The following is a 17,981-nucleotide window of genomic DNA, read 5'->3' as shown; positions in this document are numbered from 1 at the left end:
TAAAAATGCGATTTGCCCTTAAACTTGACAGAAACTAAGCCTAAAGAATGCTTCTGAGAAACTTAAATGAAAACAGAACTTAATACACAACATATACTCTCTGAGACATTAACAAAGAATGGTACAGTCCATATGGTCAAAGATAGAAAAGAATGGTGAAAAATCACCCAAGAACCAAAAAGAAGACAATGAACATAGTAAGGCTAATACTGTGTTTATGACAACATTTGTAAATATTTTTTTTAATATTTATTTAGTTTTGAGAGACAGAGAGAGAGAGAGAGAGAGAGAGGGACACAGTGTGAGTGGGGGAGGGGCACAGAGAGAGGGAGACAGAGAATCCAAAACAGGCTCCAGGCTCTGAGCTGTCAGCACAGAGGCCGACGTGGGGCTCAAACTCATGAATCGTGAGATCATGACCTGAGCTGAAGTCGGACACTTAACCGACCAAGCCACTGAGGCGCCCCAGTATTTGTAAATGTCTTAAACTTCTCCATGAGAAGAATAAAAAGGAGAAAGCCAGGTTGCAAAACTAAGCATAGATAAAACAATTCTATATGTATTACAAGAGATACACCTAAGACAAGTGAATTCAAAAAGGATGAGTAAAATATGAGCAAGGATGTTTTAAAGAGATGCAAATAAAAAGAAAATAGAAGTTTTAATATTAACATTAGACAAAGGAAAACGCAAGGCAAAACACACTATATGTTCAAAGACAGATTTCATATTAGAGGAGTACAGTTCAATGCAAATACACAATGTTTATGCGTCAAGTAATACTGCACTGACTCACAGAATGTAAGTATCTCTATAAATACGAGTTATAGAATAGTAAGAACAAATTAACAAAGGACTTCAACTTTCCTTACAGTTGGCCAAAGAAGATCAAAGAAGACAACAAACGAACTATGATACAAAATAGCTTGATAATATAATTAATAAGATTAAATTCTCTAAATAAAATAACTTTCAACTCCAGTGCCCATGGGCTCCTTCCCAAAGATGAACATGCATACTCCTCTACAAAGATAATGTCAATAAAATTCAAGTCAACATTACAGCAGGTATATTTCAGAGATAAATAAAACTAGGAATTAATCATAACAGATAGAATCTTAAAATTCAACCACTTTTAAATTTCAAATTAGTCTTTTAAAAATTGTGACATCATAGAGGATATCAAAATATCACTTCAGGTTATTAATAAATAAAATAAGAATCTAACATATCAAAAGGTGTATGAAACAGGGGCACCTGGGTGGCTTAGTCAGGTAAGCAACCAACTCTTGGTTTCATGGGTCATGAGTTCAAGCCCTGCATAGGTCTCTGTGCTGACAGTGGAGAGATTCTTGGGAATCTGAGTAATCTCTTTTTTTTTTTTTTTTCAACATTTATTTATTTTTGGGACAGAGAGAGACAGAGCATGAACGGGGGAGGGGCAGAGAGAGAGGGAGACACAGAATCTCGGAAACAGGCTCCAGGCTCTGAGCCATCAGCCCAGAGCCCGACGCAGGGCTCGAACTCACGGACCACGAGATCATGACCTGGTTGAAGTCGAACGCTCAACCGACTGCGCCACCCAGGCGCCCCCTGAGTAATCTCTTTAAAACATCCTTGCTCATATTTTACTCAGATCTGTCAGTAATCTGACAGATTCTTGGGATTCTCCCTCTCTCCCTCATTCTGTCTGTCCCTCCCACTCACTCACTCTCTCACTCTCTCTCTCTTTCTCTCTCTAAACAAACAAATTAACAAACTTTAAAAAAGTTTTATGATACAGCTAAAATGGGAAACAGGAAAATTCATAGTTAGAAATATTTTTATTAACAAACAACAAAAAGATCAATATGGCATGCAACTTAAGAAGCTGGTAAAAAAAAAAAAAAGCACAACTATAGAAACAGTAAGTAAACTCAATAGCTGGTTCTTCAAATATACATTTGGCAAAGCTCATTAAGATAAAGATATTCATGGGGCACCTGGGTGGATCAGTCAGGTGAGCATCCAGCCCTTGATCTCATAGTATATGGGATTGAGTCCTGTGTTAGGCTCTATGCTGACAAAGATTTTTGGGATTTTTCTCTGCTGCTCTCTGTGCCCCTCCCCTACTCACACTCACTCTTGCTCACTCTCTTTTTCAAAAGTAAATAAATAAACTTCAAAAAAAGTTTAAAAAAATAGGTAAAGGTATTCATATTAAGAATGAGAAAAGTGACCTCACAATAGATTTATAGGATTATTTTTAAATGGTAACAGAAAATTTTGTATGCATCTGTATTAACAAATTTCACTTCTAGATAAATTGATGTTTCTTTTTTTTTTAAATATGAAATTTACTGTCAGATTGATTTCCATACAACACCCAGTGCTCATTCCAACAGGTGCCCTCCTCAATACCCATCACCCACCCTCCGTTCCCTCCCACCCCCCATCAACCCTCAATCAATTGATATTTCAACAGGGAAATATAAATGACCAAAGTTGATTCAATAAACAGACAGAAAACAACCTAAATATGTCAATAACCTTAAAAGGAAATTACAGGTTTCAAAGAATTTATCCCCCCAAATGAGCCAGAGGCAGACATTAATTCTATCACATCTAAAAAAGAGAGATCACTCCTTGTACTTAAACGGCCCCAGAGCATGATATGGGGGGAGGAGGGCTAGGGAGGATGGGAAAAATCTTGTTAATTGATATTATGAAGCTACAATCACCCTTGTCCAAAAAGTATAACTGAAATGACACAAGAGAACTTTACAGATATAACTTAGTCATTACACGCGGAAACTCTAAAATGTTATCACTACTTAGAGAAGCTTATCTCTTATATTCAAGAATGAATCTACCTTAGAAAATTTACCAATAAATAGCAAGATACACTACATTCTCCAGTGGAATGACTCAATATTATGGAGATGCCAGTTCTACTCTGACCATTTATATATATAATCCAATCATCAAAATCAACACAAAAAATAGATATAATAGCTAAGATAATTTTGAAAGAGAAAAAGAGAGCCAAGATTGACATTACTAACTATATACCAACATTCCAACAGTCACATAACCACTGCAGCACTGATATAGGAAATGATTTGCATTAGCAAAGTTAGAAACTACCTACATATCCACTGTTCGGCAGGAACGGACAAGAATTTGTTAAGCTACATCCATGTAATTGAATAGTATGCAGTGATAAACTGTAGAAGTCACGGGAAGATGCTGAAGTCTTATTGCTAATTAGGAATAAAACTTTACAAATAAATCAGTAGCTTAATTTATTTTTTATTTTTTATTTTTTTTTTCAACGTTTATTTTTATTTTTGGGACAGAGAGAGACAGAGCATGAACGGGGGAGGGGCAGAGAGAGAGGGAGACACAGAATCGGAAACAGGCTCCAGGCTCTGAGCCATCAGCCCAGAGCCCGACGCGGGGCTCGAACTCACGGACCGCGAGATCGTGACCTGGCTGAAGTCGGACGCTTAACCGACTGCGCCACCCAGGCGCCCCCAGTAGCTTAATTTTTTTAAGAAAGCAATCTAATCACAGAGGATAAAAACCTTAAATGCAAACAAAGAATATTTTTCCCATAATAGGATTAATTGATTTATAATATTTGGACTCTTCAGTATTCCCCCAAATTTTCAAGATAAACATACTGATATTGTTTTCCTAAACGTATTCTTTTTTTAAAGGTCAAATCTTCTAAAATCCAGTATTCTATTAAGTATACTTATACATGACTAAAATTCATTTGAAACGTATATAAAGGAAATCTGTGCTTTGTGCCAATGGCAAGCATCTGGATATGACTCACCAAAAAAAAAATACTGTATGTCTGAAGGAAATATTAAAACAAATAGCCCAGCACTGCAGTGACTGCATAGAACTGTATATATTCACTCTGTGCACTGGACAGGAATTTTTCATTTCATACATCATTTACAACTTGCTGCAGTGATTCTGCAAAATCAGTCTATACCATTAGCACACACAAAGGGAAACATCCAATGTTCTCATTGTTGGAAAATTCAAGTGTTTGGGGCTCTGATGCACACAAATGTCAATACTTCATCTAAGCAGATGTTGCCCTGATAACCAGAATGAGGCCACCAGGTGACCAGGAACCACAGATAGGGATGAAAAAGTCAAGACTTTTTTAAAGCCATAGTTTTAGCTTGGCTTATGTTCATAGCTATGCTTAATTTTAAAAACCATTCGAAATAAATGAAAACAAAATGGAGAAAGTCATAAGCAAATTCCTCCAGAGGGGCTTATTTTTTTAATGAGAACCAGCTCTGATTTCTAAAATATTTTATCAAGGCGTTTGATACCAACCATCTGGTTTACTCAACACTTCATCAAATGAATGTCTTATGTGTTCACCGAAGACCCTGCTCTTTCTTAACAGTGTTGTTATTTTCAAATCACAGCATGGAGAAGTGTATTTCCAAAGCAGTACAAAAAATTGCCTTGTATACTTCAGGCCAAAGAGAACGATATTTTACTCAGACAGAGAGACAGTCAAATGCTCTCAAGGTCAAAAGCATTCTGGAATAGCAAAGAGGCTTAGGAATGACAAATATCAGCTTGGTTCTGTTTCCATCATGCCCTAACTCTTAAACTCCCCTTCTCATCCCTTCTTTTTCCTTAGGTAGGAAAACTCAAACCACAATTTTCTGGCGAATACATTTGCCATATCCTCAGGTCTAGATACAGACATGGAAATGAATTCCAAGAAACATCCAATGAACCACAAACAACATAGTATTTCACCACTCCATTACTATGCTTCATTCATTTCTAGAACAAAAGGGGTCCAGAGTCATGCTCAGTCTCAACAAAGAGTGCATCTATGAGCCATCCGCATGACACTTACCACAACCAGCCATAACTAACGACTAGAATGATCAATTTCATCAACAACACCTTCCTTAGAAACTGTCAATTGTCCCTACCTACACACCAACAGAATCTTTAGCAACTGGATTGATTTTTTTCAAGACCAAAAGTTGAGAAATTGATGAGTACCTCTTATTGGGCAGAGGGCATCAAAGCCCCAGTAACAAAAGTCAAATTCATGATGAGTATCAGAAAAAATACATAGAAGTTTGTGAAGTAAAGCCATTAACATTTAAGTAGTTTATTCTCAGGCCACAAATATTCGAAATCATTATATCTAAGAAATCAAACAGGAGAACACCCTCCTTGATGAAATCAAGTTTCAAGTACTTTGAATTAAAAGAAAAACAACAGTAGTGTGAAAAGAATTCCATGGGTAATTCTAGGGCATCCCCAATGGGATGGACATACATACCAAGGTAAGAGTTCTTCTTTGATTTATTCTTCTTCTGTTCACAGAAGAATTTGAGAAATCCAGAAGTCTGTAAATATGAAAAAATAAAAAGGTTTAGTTTAAGAAAAATATCTAAAAAATAGCAATCAAACTGATGAAGGAGAATTGACAGTAGTAATATGTGTGCCTGGCTAATAATGAGGCATTCTCATTTGGAAGTTGATAAAAATCTGCAAGCTATGGAAGTCATGGCCAGAATGAACACTGACTGCTTCACCACATCTCAAAATGGAGGTACTGTTTCTAATTGAAAATGAAGCCTATAGAGTATTATTCACTGCCCTTCCCTCTCCAAAAAGAGGTAGAAGATGTTGACAAAAACTCATTTCACATTAGACAATAACTAATGATGTGTACATTTTAATTCATTAGAAGTTTAAGCACTTATAGAGGAAAAGACGGAAAAAGTTGTGATTTTCTCACAGGTCTCCATCTGGGAAAAGTACAAGGTAAGTGACGGCCAATTTCTTCCCCCGGCATAATTAGAGAAGAGTTCTGAGTTGAAGATGAACCTCAGTGGTAGGAGTTTATTGCAAAAATTTGTCTAACCATAACATGTTAATATAAAAATAGCCAATCTAAAATTGTATCCTTTTTTTTTTTTTTTGCAAAAGATGTGAATTTGAGTGAACATGTGCCCCATTTGTGCTTCTGTTTGGGGATAAGCGTCTTAGATGTTGTGTGGCTCACATAGTGTCACCAGCATCATGCAAATAAGATGACACAGAGCATAAGTAAAATATAATGTATGCAAAGAGTGCCAAGTAATAAATACCAAGTCCAGAAATCCAGCAAGAATAAGAGAAGTAGAAAGTGACTACAAATGTTTTGTTAGTCTATACAATGTTAGATCAAAAATAGACTACCTATTGGTGGATGTCTGGTCTTATGGGAGAAAGTAACCTATTATTTACTATTTATTTTTAAGCACAGAAACAAATGTTGAGATGGTCAAACATGGTAGAAAATGGTTCCATAAGCATCTTGCCATTATTCTCAGACTGAAACAGACATGTAAATTAGGAGCTCATGCAAGAAAAAGGCATTTTAATTTTAATTGAAGATGGTGATTGTTTTAGAAGAGGAATAAACAGTTATTGATCTAATTACTGGTTATTTACAAACCAGATTTAACAACCAGTGTCTAAAATCAAGGCAGAAGTGTCTTACCAAATGAATGAAGCAGGACTAGAGTAAATGTTAAAAATAAAACACGAACAGGAGCACCTGATTGGCTCAGTTGGAAGAGCAAGCAATTCTTGATCTCAGGGTTATGAGTTCAAGTCTCACATTGGATGTAGAGATTACTTAAAATGAATAAATAAATAAAAAAAAAAAACATGAACCTTAAAAGGTTTGTTTCATTAAAAGTACAGTTACCTGAAACATGGGGAGATTAAGATTATGAAGGATAGGGTAACCAAAACTGGGAAAAGAGAAAGTCAATAGGGGGAGAATGAAAAATAATTCCAAACAGTCAGGAGTTTGCAACAGGCTGAGCCTTCGGTTCTAGTTAGTGTTTCTGAGCCATTATAAAGATAAAAACACCTCACTAAGTATTATGCAGCCTCAAAATAAGAAGTAAATCCTGCCATTTGTGACAACATGCATGAACCTGGAGGACATGATGCTAAGTGAAATAAGCCAGTCACGGAGGGACAAATATTGCACGATTCTAGTTATGTGAGGTATCTAACACTAATACACCCAACCTCATCAAGATGTGTACATTATATGTGTGCAAATTTTTTAAAGATTTAAGTAATCTCTATACCTAACATGGCGCTCGAGCTCACAACCCCAAGATCAAGAGATGCATGCTCTACCTACTGAGCCAGACAGGTGTCCCTGCAATTTTTTTGTGTATCAGTAATATCTCAATAAATCCTGAAAAAGAGAAAACACCTTGCTGAGTACTAAGCTCACTTAGTATTATCTAATATAGACACTCTTAGACAGAAGGTACCCTATGACAAGCACCATATCATATTCTCCAGACGTAATGTTCAATGCTTCTTTGCATGTATACACTGCATTCAAAATTAGATGTGTAGCCAGAAGGCACACAAGAACATGACTTTAGAGAAAGACTGCTCAGGGGTACCTGGCTGGCTCAGTGAGTGGAGCATGTGGCCCACACTCTCAGTGAGTGGGTCATGAGTTTGATCCCCATATTGGGCAGAGAGATTATTTGAAAGGAAGGAAGGAAGGAAGGAAGGAAGGAGAAAGGAAGAAGGAAGGAAGGAAGGAGAGAGGAAGGAAGGAAGGAAGGAAGGAAGGAAGGAAGGAAGGAAGGAAGAAAGGGATGGGGAAAAGAAAGAGAGAGATTGCTCAAAATGCAAACATCCTTTAGAAGAAAATTCAAGGCTATTTTGTTTAGAATGGTCATAAAGACTGCCATCTTCCAAAGACTTCATAGTTCATATATCATACACGTATTTAAAAGAAAGATAAGTAACAGTTGCATTGTTTTTGGAAACACACTATATACTCAAGAGATTTCCAACATTTTTATTTTTGCAAGAGTAAAATTATAAGTAAAAATATATAATCATAATTATATATAACTTATATAAAATTATATAAGTAAATTATATATAAATATACATATTTATATATAAATATAAAATTATAAAAATTTACTTTTTGCAAAAGTAAAATTATAAAATTATGTAATTATTTTGCAAAAATAAAATTGGCATACAAATGGCATAAATTAAAATGGTGTTTCCCCATTTTGAAACCATCAATGATGGATATTATGGGTAAATGTACAGTTTCCATTATACTTATGACATGTTAAGAATAGCTCAGAGCCCACAGTCACTTCCCTCTCAGACTTTTAGAGACTGAGCTGAAGGGACAAGGTGCAGGTAGGTGTGTCTATGCATGTGACCAAGGTGGTAACCACAGATACACAAGCTCTAATCAGAGTCTTATGTCCTGCTCCACCTTTTGAAAATAGGTAGATATAACCTGACTTAATAAACACGTGACTTTATTTTCTTACGTGACTTAGATTATAGTCACATTGTCTCCAATGCCCTGGATTATTTCACAACTCTCTACTGAAGCCAAAACCTAAAAATGACAACAGAGCTAACTGCAACATGTTTCAGGGGTTTTAAGGGACCCAACATCTCTGTTTCCATCAGAAAGAGAGGGACTTGCATGCATGATGACTCAGAGTACCTAGACCAGGGGCTGGCAACCTTTTTCTAGGAAGGGCCAGACAGCAAATATTTTCTCTTTGTGGGCCATATGGTCTGTGCCACAGCTACTCTACCTTGTCCTCATAGCAGGAAAACAGTGGCTGTGTTCCAACAGAACTTCATTTACAAACACAGGAGGGGGCTGGATTTGGCCCATGGACTGCAGTTTGCCTACCCCTATTCTAGAGGTTCACTATTAGTCATCGTTTCTACTACATTATAAGAGGAAAGTAAGATGAAGGTCCACATAGTCCCCAAATAGCTCTAAGCAGCCTAGAAGCCAAAGCAAAAAGATTGCCATGTCTGCTGGGCTGTGATAGCAGAATAATGGCTCTCCAAAGACATCTGTGCCCTATTGCCCAGAACGCATGAATATATTGGATTACATGGCAAGGGGGATTTGAGACTGCAGATGGGATTAAAGTTGCTCATCAGTTGAGCTTAAAATAGGAAAACCACTCTGGATTATCTAGGTCAGCCCCATGTAATCACAAGGGTCATTTAAGTGTGGAAGAGGGAGACAGAAGCAGAAGAACCCAAGAGATGTAATCCTGACAAAGACTGGACTGGCTACTGCTGGCTTTGAAGATGGTCAAGGGGCCGTGAGCCAGGGCATGTGGGCAGCCTCCAGAAGCTGGAAATGGCAAGAAAAGGATTCTCTATTAGAGCCTCCAGAAGGAATAGAGCCCTGCCAACAGGGCTCTGACTTTAGCCCAGTGAGACTCATCTCAGACTTCTGACCTCCAGAACCGTAAGGTAATAAACGCACATGATTTAAATCCTCCAAGTTCTAGGTAATTTGTTACAGCAACCATAGGAAGTTAGTATGTAGGTCTGTAACATAAACTAGAAATTGCTTTGTGGGTCTTTGTATTATGTAATAATGTGGACTGCATACTCAGTGAGACGCCCACACTGAAAATAATGCCAAAGTCCCTGTCCCTCTTTCGTGAAATTACTATTAAGTAAGCCCATAGCACAGCAGCAAAGTCAAAGCACAGCAAATGCTGTTCTGTAAGAAGCCAACAGCACAAGGTTCATTCTCTAAAAGTCTGGCTACACGTGAGGATCAAACTTAGAACATCTAGAGCAACATCCTCTGAGGTGTGGGGTGTTACTGTGTGTCAGGAGAAAAAGAAATCTGTGTTCGCATATGTGTAGGAAAGATCACTCAAACAAAATTAAAAAGTTGTCTTTACGTAAAGTCTTCTCTGAGCCTTTAACATGTTTATGCTTATCTCCAAAAAGGTAATCATATATACACACTCTTCTAACCATAAGTCCTTTTTATTTTCCAGGAATATCAGGAGCTTACTAAACTGCATAACGCATTTTGGAAAACTTTGACATATAGCAATGGGCAAACGCACAAGACTCTTGAGGAATTCTTACATGCTCTCCAGGTGTTAAGGAAACTAATGCCCAATGAAATTAAGCCATCGATCCCTAGAGCTGTAATTAATTCACTGTGATTAATTCACAAGGGGTTCGGCCTCTTATCCTTTCTGTAAGCATCCAGGCTGAGCCTCCTTCTGTTTAGGACGAGCTTCCAGGCTCCCCCTCAGCAGGGCATGTACGATGTACTAACTCACTGAACTAACTGTAAAAGTGTGCATGTCTGTGCGCGTGGGACACCCACTCGAATAACCATGAAGTCTGTAGCATATATTTCTGGATTCAAAACCCTTTCATCAGGAGAGTCCCACAGTGTATGGCCTTAGCACAAAGGAAAGGAACAGAACACAGCTATTCGCTTGAGGTGTCTTGCTCTTGGCCCACGCTCTCTTCATCACCCTTGCAAGGAAAGAGCCTTTTTGTACACCTCTGGGAAGGGGGAGCTTAATTTTTACCATCTATGTTTAGAGAAGAAAAAAATAGGATGTTACAAGAGACATATTATGCCTTTTCCTTGAAGTTATATTTTTTATTTTAATTGGTTCCCAAACTTTTTTTGTTGTTGTTACAAAAGTTTACTGTGTTGTTAAATGTCAAGAAATGAAAGCTAAGCCACAGAGTGGCCCCGCAGTGTATTCTCTGTTCATGTACAGTAACAAGGAAGTATCATTAGCATCCTATAAAAGTTTAGTAATTGCTAACATGAGAAACTATCCTTGGGGTGCCTGGGTAGCTCAGTCGGTTAAGCATCTGACTTCAGCTCAGGTCATAATCTCATTGCTCGCAGGTTCCAGCCCAATATCGGGCTCTGTGCTGACAGCTCAGAGCCAGGAGCCTGCTTCAGATTCTGTGTCTCCCTCTCTCTCTCTGCCCCTCCCCCTCTCATGCTCATGCTCTCTCTCTCTCCCTCAAAAATGAACAAATATTTTTTAAAACTTGAAAAAAAAAAAAACTATCCTTCTGGAGCGCCTGGGTGGCTCAGTCGGTTAAACATCGGACCTCGACTCAGGCCATGATCTGGTGGTCCGTGAGTTCAAGCCCTGCATTGGGCTTTGTGCTGACAGCTCATAGCCTAGAGCCTGCTTCATGTTCTGTGTCTCCCTCTCTCTCTGCCCCTCCCCCCACTCACGCTCTGTCTCTGTCAAAAATGAATAAATGCTAAAATTTTTTAAAAAACTGTCCTTCTGTTAGCCCCCCAAATTTCCACAATATTTGTAGTTTTGTCTTTAAAACAATAGGTTTATTTCAGTATAAAGCCCCAAACCCACAAGAGAAGATGTCATTTCAGAAGACATGTGACACTGTGGCAAACACATTTGGGTGAGTTTAATGCAAATCGACTAATTTGAAATGATTCAAGAAATATTTGCCAAATGACTGATGGTGTTGTTCCAAAACATAGTAAATTAAACCTCGAGGTATTAACAAATTTAGGAGAGGTTATCTTGATAATGTTGCACTTCTTCCAAGTCAAACTATCAAAATAAGATCTAGTTACTTGAAAACATCAGGGTTCTATGTCACTATTGTGTACGGTATGGTGATTTCACACTCTCTGCCATGAGGACAGGAAGATTTTAGGAACCCCAGATGTCTAAATTCACTCACCACATCCCAGGGAGTAGCCACATAATCCCATGGGAATGATTTCCTAGGGTCACTGACTTGGCAGCGTGTCTGAGCCACAAGGTCAAGGACTGGGGAGGGGGGTGCAGCAGGCACGGTTTCTGATCTAACAAGTCAGGGAGCAGGGTAGGCACCATACAGATGCTTCGTTCATTCACTGCGGCAGGAATTCGGCCTGTGTTCCTATCTCCCTCCCACTCCCTCCCCCATTTGCTCAGCATCTAACCGGCTGACTCACTTAGATGTGGAGCTAACAGGGTAGGGAGGCAGAGAGACAGGCTGGGCACAGCATGGCAACTCCCTGAGAAGGCTGGATCACGAGTTCTCTGTTATAAATCAGATGGAATAAATAAAATTTCTGAGAGTTTCCTGGAGTTTTTAATTTTCTTAAGAAACCATGGAAAACATGACTATGGAGTTTCATTTGCAAAGCTTACCCAGCTCTGGAGACATAGGGTATTTAAGAAGCAGAAACAAGGCTTTTGCATCCACCCAACAGTCGCAAGCTACAACTGCAGACTGCGATCTGCATCAGGCATCCGCGTGCAGGGCAGGTGCATCTGCGTGCAGGGCAAGTGCATTAAGGTTTTAGTGACCACCAACTAACACTACGCTGTTCCCTAGGAGCCTACGGGAAGCAGCTATGTAAGAAGTATGTTTCAAATCAATTTTGTACCAGATATAATTTGAGCTGCAAACCCCTCAAAAGATTTTTAAGGATTTGCTTTGCACCCTCCTGAAACTATCTTCTACTTTATGGTTGGTAACTGTTGGCAAAGATGGCTACAATGATTCCTCCAGTTCCTTTACAATGCACATCCTTTGCAATGCAACTTTACAGCTCCCCCATCAAGAAGTGCTTTTTTTTCTCTGCCTCTTAAAGAGGGACTTGACCATGTGACTTTCTTGGCCAACGGGGTATTTGCAAACATGATAAAAGCAGAGACTTGGAAGGCACTTGCACACTGAGACTTTTCCTCTTTGGACTGCCATGATGTGAATAATCTCTTGCTAGGTGCTTGGAAACATGGGGTCCAGCCAACAGCCAGGGCCACTGAATGTGAGTGAGGCTATCTTAGAACATCTGTTCGCACTCCGGCCATCCATCCAGCCCCGGGTGAGACCAGTAGCACTGCCCAGCAGACCCCAGTCCAAATTGCTGACTTACAGACTGGCAAATAAATTAAATGGTCATTGTTTCAAACTTCTACGGTTTAGGGTGGTTTGTTCACTCATCAACAGGTAAATGACACATAGATCCATTTCCCGCCCCCCCCCCATATTAAACTGAACATTCTAAAACAAAAAGCACAGAAGAAACTATTATCCATAAGCAATTAAAGGCTTCTTACTTGTTCACCAACATAAGTTACATGGGATCTCTTGGTTAGAAACACCAATTAGAGTGGGTTCTTGCTGCTGCCACTACCAATCTTGCTATATATTGTAGTGATCAAAACAAATTTTCTCTAAAAGTGGTCTTGGTGATACCACCTGCTAGTTTCTAAGAACTAGCTGAAAAAAAAAATCTGTGAAATCAGCAAACCTCAAAAAGCTCAATCATCTTCCTCCACAACTGAATAAAAAATCCCAGGACTTGGTAAAAGCCAAATATTATAGGGCTTTTTATACAAAAATATTGACCAGAAGGGCCTAAGGAGTTTACACTTTCCTATCCGTGAAAGAGTAGTATTACGTCCAATCTTGAAGGTACAAAAATTAGGACTGTGGGATTTTGAATAAAACAGACAGGGATTCAAATCTTGGCTCTGCCATTTAATAGTTGGAGAACTTGAGTATTAAAAACAGTTATAAAAATAGGTAACATTGTGTTTACTATGCACCTAATATTATACCTATTGTAGCATTAATCCTTATAATAATTCTATGGGATAAGTTCTATTAATATTCTCATTTTTACACTGAGGCTTATGAAGATTAAATGACCTCCCAAGAAAAGACACCCGGTATACAATAGAGCCTAGATGTGAACCCAGGCAGTCTGATTCCAGAGAGCATTTTGATACCATTTTGACATGTAACCAAGTCACTCATTCTTCATTCATTTCTCATTTACTGAATTACTCATTCATTGATTCAGCCATGCCAAAAATATTTAAGGAGCATTTCTCACATGCAAGGGTTTGAAGTGCTGAGGAACGAAGAGTGATGTGGACCCTGCCTTAATAGGGTTTCAGGTTTAGTGGGGAAAGGAGATTATAATCAAATAACTCAGTCTCTCTTTGTACCAGCACACTCTGCACCCTATTTTTAGACTGAACTTTTTCTTTAAAAAAAATTTTTTTAATGTTCATTTACTTTTGAGACAGAGACAGAGACAGAGTGCAAGCAGGGGAGGGGCAGAGAGAGACACACACAGAATCCGAAGCAGGCTCCAGGCTCTGAGATGTCAGTACAGAGCCTGATGCGGGGCTCTAACTCACGAGCCATTGAGATCATGACCTGAGCTGAAGTTGGGCACTTAACCAAATAAGCCACCCAGGCGCCCCTAGACCAACCTTTTTCTACTGAAGATCTGCATCATTCCTTCGCCTGAAATTCTTCTCCAGGATTCTGATGGTTTCAAAATATGCCCACAAACTTTTCAACATTCCTCCCTTCAAGAAGTGGAACTTAATTCTCCTCTTTTGAGTGTGGGCTTGACTTACAGACTTGCTTCTAATAGGATGTGGTCGAAATGACAGTAAGGAAGGCATGTGCAGGATGGGGGGTGGGGGAGGAGATGGGAGTTCTTTCCTAAAGCATGAAGAATTCCATTTTTTAAGAGATTACTAGAGATCAGGGCAATATACAGAAGGGAAGCTACAGAGGAGATCCCACAGATTAGACTGGGAGTTACATTACATCCTTTTTACATGAATGAATCTAGCCTAATGTGTAGCTGGATGCCAACCAAACTGGGGCGTCTACTTCATCTCCTAATCATGGCAATTCTAGAGTACGGAGAGGAAAAGAGAAGGAATTAAATGCAGATTTAAAAGACGTAACTAGTTTTAAAGGGGCATGAAATTTCAACACAGTAACGAAGGTCACCTCTCTCTAGAAATACTGGTGGAACAGCATGCAGCTTTATTTACTCTTGAAATCATTACAAGAGGATCACAGATTGACATAAGTAATGGCTGAGTCACAAGCAAATCAGGAAGTACAGAAAAGTCGCACCCAACCTCTGTATGTTTTTAATTGCAAGAATTACTCTTCCCAGGGAAAAAGTAATTACTGCCATTGCTCAACTGAATTACAGTGCCATATCTTTATCCAAGTGTAAATACTTTGGGATCTATATGTTAGAGTTCACGACGGAACACTTTACTCATCCGGTTTTAAGGGGAATGTGAATTAGACTAGGTATTTTTGTAGGTGAGAATTTCAATGAAAATATGCCCTTTCATTTCCAGAGCATCAGCACTTAATTGTCTAATTATTCCTGGCATGAAAGAAGAGAAGTTAATACACAATTGAGGCAGACAGGCAAGCTAAGTGAGCTCCAAATGAAAAAAATGTTTTGAATTGTATAAATAGTTTTGAACTATGCCATTTTATTTTGGCTGGCAAACAATAAGAACCTCAACATGTGAAATTAGGCCCATTGATGAAACTAAAGAGGATCCCAAACAAATGCCAAGTTGTTCAGCAAGAAATCTTGAAAATGTTGGCAAGAGCTCTGAATCTCTTGAGGACTCCACAGGTTTCAGAATGTAAAGTTATGAGCAACTACTCAGCAATCAGGAACGATAAGGACTTCTATGAGGACGGAGAGCCTTTGAGTTCTATCAGCTTATAATAAATAGCACTTCAAAAGTAGCACTTTTCAGAGATAATATATAAATATTTTAAGTAGTGAAGCATAGGTGTGGGCTATTTTTTCCTGTACCATGTCCAGAAAATTTGCACATACACATCAAACTCTGCATCTAGGGAATCCTTTTTATTGTGATGTTTGCATTTTTAAACAACGTGCCTGACCTATTTGGGGGTTAATATAACTAAATGGAGCCTATTTGCTGTTTATTATTTATAAAAGATTCACTTTGGATTAGGGCTTCTCCAGACGTTTGTGTTTGAGCGGCATCACGAAGTGTTCCTGGACAGCTCCCAACACCAGAGCAGGCAAGAAAGTGACAAGTGCGAATACAGACTAGCCTCTATCCTGCCCTGTAAAGCAGAAGATAAAAGTTGGGCTCCTTTCTTCTCAATAAAGGCCACAGTGGCCTCTGACTAATAAGCATAAACTCAGGTTCTTCCAGGCACATCAAGGAAGCTCTGTAAGTCAGTGCAAAATGCTCTTCTCCTAGGTGAGGATCTCTATGACAATATACAAAATAAGATGCCAGGCTTTCATCTAAGAGAAGATTTTCTTAGAAATCCTTTGCCTATCTACCAACCATGGAAAGAAGCAGCCTGTGAGTTTGCATGTCTCATGATTAGCAAACACTTACAAGTGACTCCCGAAGTGCAAAGAGTCAAAAGAAAAGAATAAATCAATTAGTGCCCAAGGGGGCTCTGCTATCAATCCTGTCTATCTTGCAGGCCAGTTCTGGACAAGGTTAGGGCTCCACTTTCTCTGACTCAAATAACCATGATTTTTTTAAATACATATGTTTGCAGGTTCTTTGGGTTGAAAGGAGAAATACTAAGAGCAAGGATGATCCCTCTGAGTAGCTTTCTAAGTCTGTGTGCCGCGAATACGAACTTCTCTTCTTTTTCATTGTGGTAATGAATGCTGGAAGCTTTCCAAAATTCAAAGTCAACCTGACAGTGACAAATATGAAATGAAAGGCCACGTCATGATTAAGCCATTGGCTGACCAATGGAAAAAACCAGCCATGACTGACCCAAGTTTTTCACTAAGCTGAGGTAGTTCAGATCCATGGCTTGGCCACCTCAAGAGACAAGGGCAACTTACTCAGATGCACAACTCTGCCCCATCACTGCAGAGCTACTTACACAGGTGATTACCAAAATGCCATAAATTTAAAAATAAGCTACTTTTCCCACCCAGACCCATCCCTTCCTGCCTGTGGACTAGTTCCAGCTGGTAGTTTTTCAGAGCTCGTCTAGCCAAATAGATCAATACTCATTTTTTCTCTAAAATAATGATTTTAGTGCATCCAACTGGCTAAGACTAAATAAAATGTCTTAACATGATAATCATTTCTCACTTTTCACTTTCTACTTGACAGATGAGAAAACAAATTCAGAGAATGCAAATTGCATGCCCAAGACCACACAACATGTAAAGAGAGGAACTGGGATTCAAAACTCAGCTTTCTGGCTGCTGGTCTAGGTCTTTCTCTAGAAGGGCACACACAAGCGTAGGTCCCAAACCTAGTTCTACTCATTAGCAGTTTGGTAACCCTATGCACATCTTTTAAGCCCTCTGCATATCAATTTCTTTCATCTCCAAAACAGACATAATACCACCTACCCCTCTGTTCCAGGGGCTGTCAAGACAATGACATGAGATAACTTTTAGAAACCACTTAATACAGTCGCTGCCTTGTTTACACAGGTGCTCAATAAATGCACGATTCTTCTTCCCTGCCTTGACTCTATCATGCCTATTTGTCTCAGTGTCCCCACTACCTTCTTTGTTGCTTACCTACTCATTCCCAACCTCTCCAGAAGGAACCAGGTGGACAAGAGGCCAGAGAAAAAAGTAAACGTAGAGAGGCAGCAATGCAGAGGAGGTAAAGGATTTACAAACTAACTTAAGCGAAGAGATAACTTAAATTTTGCTATAGTTTAGGTTCTCCCAAAAGCATACTTTGACACAAGATCTGGAATACAATTAGTTTATTTCATAGGTCATCCTGGGAAAAACCAGTAGGCAATTAGGGCATGAAATATGGAAGGGAAGGAGGCCAATAAGGGCATATTATTAAGGGGGCGACTGAGCCCTAAAATTAAGTTTAAGCTCTGATTAAATTGGAGCCACTGGAAAGTCTGGGAGACCATGTATTGTTTACCCCACAGTTATTCTAACCAAGAAAAGAAGTAGGGCGTATCTGTCAAACCTTCATTTGTCATTGGTTGATGGTTGCTTCTGGTGACATAAACTCTCTGGCAACTCTGGCTTGCCCTACATGCTGGCCAAGGTAAGCATACAATCAGAAAAAAAAACTTGCTCTGGCAGAGAGTCACAGCTGTTCTCAATAAGCAGCCTTCAGTGTCAAGAGGTCAGTGCCCATGGGATATGGATGGGACACCATCAGGGTCTGCCATAATGATAACTTGACTTTCAACTAGTAAAGACAGTAATATAAGCAATGACACCTTGAGATTCTTCCTGAGGTTGATATTGTGACATTTTGCCACTTCTGTGGTAGCTGTTGGGATCGCCAATAGCCAAGGAAACAGTATGT

The sequence above is a fragment of the Leopardus geoffroyi genome, chromosome E2 (genome assembly GCF_018350155.1).
Source record: "Leopardus geoffroyi isolate Oge1 chromosome E2, O.geoffroyi_Oge1_pat1.0, whole genome shotgun sequence".
NCBI classification, from domain to species: domain Eukaryota; kingdom Metazoa; phylum Chordata; class Mammalia; order Carnivora; family Felidae; genus Leopardus; species Leopardus geoffroyi.
This window is presented reverse-complemented; position numbering follows the sequence as displayed.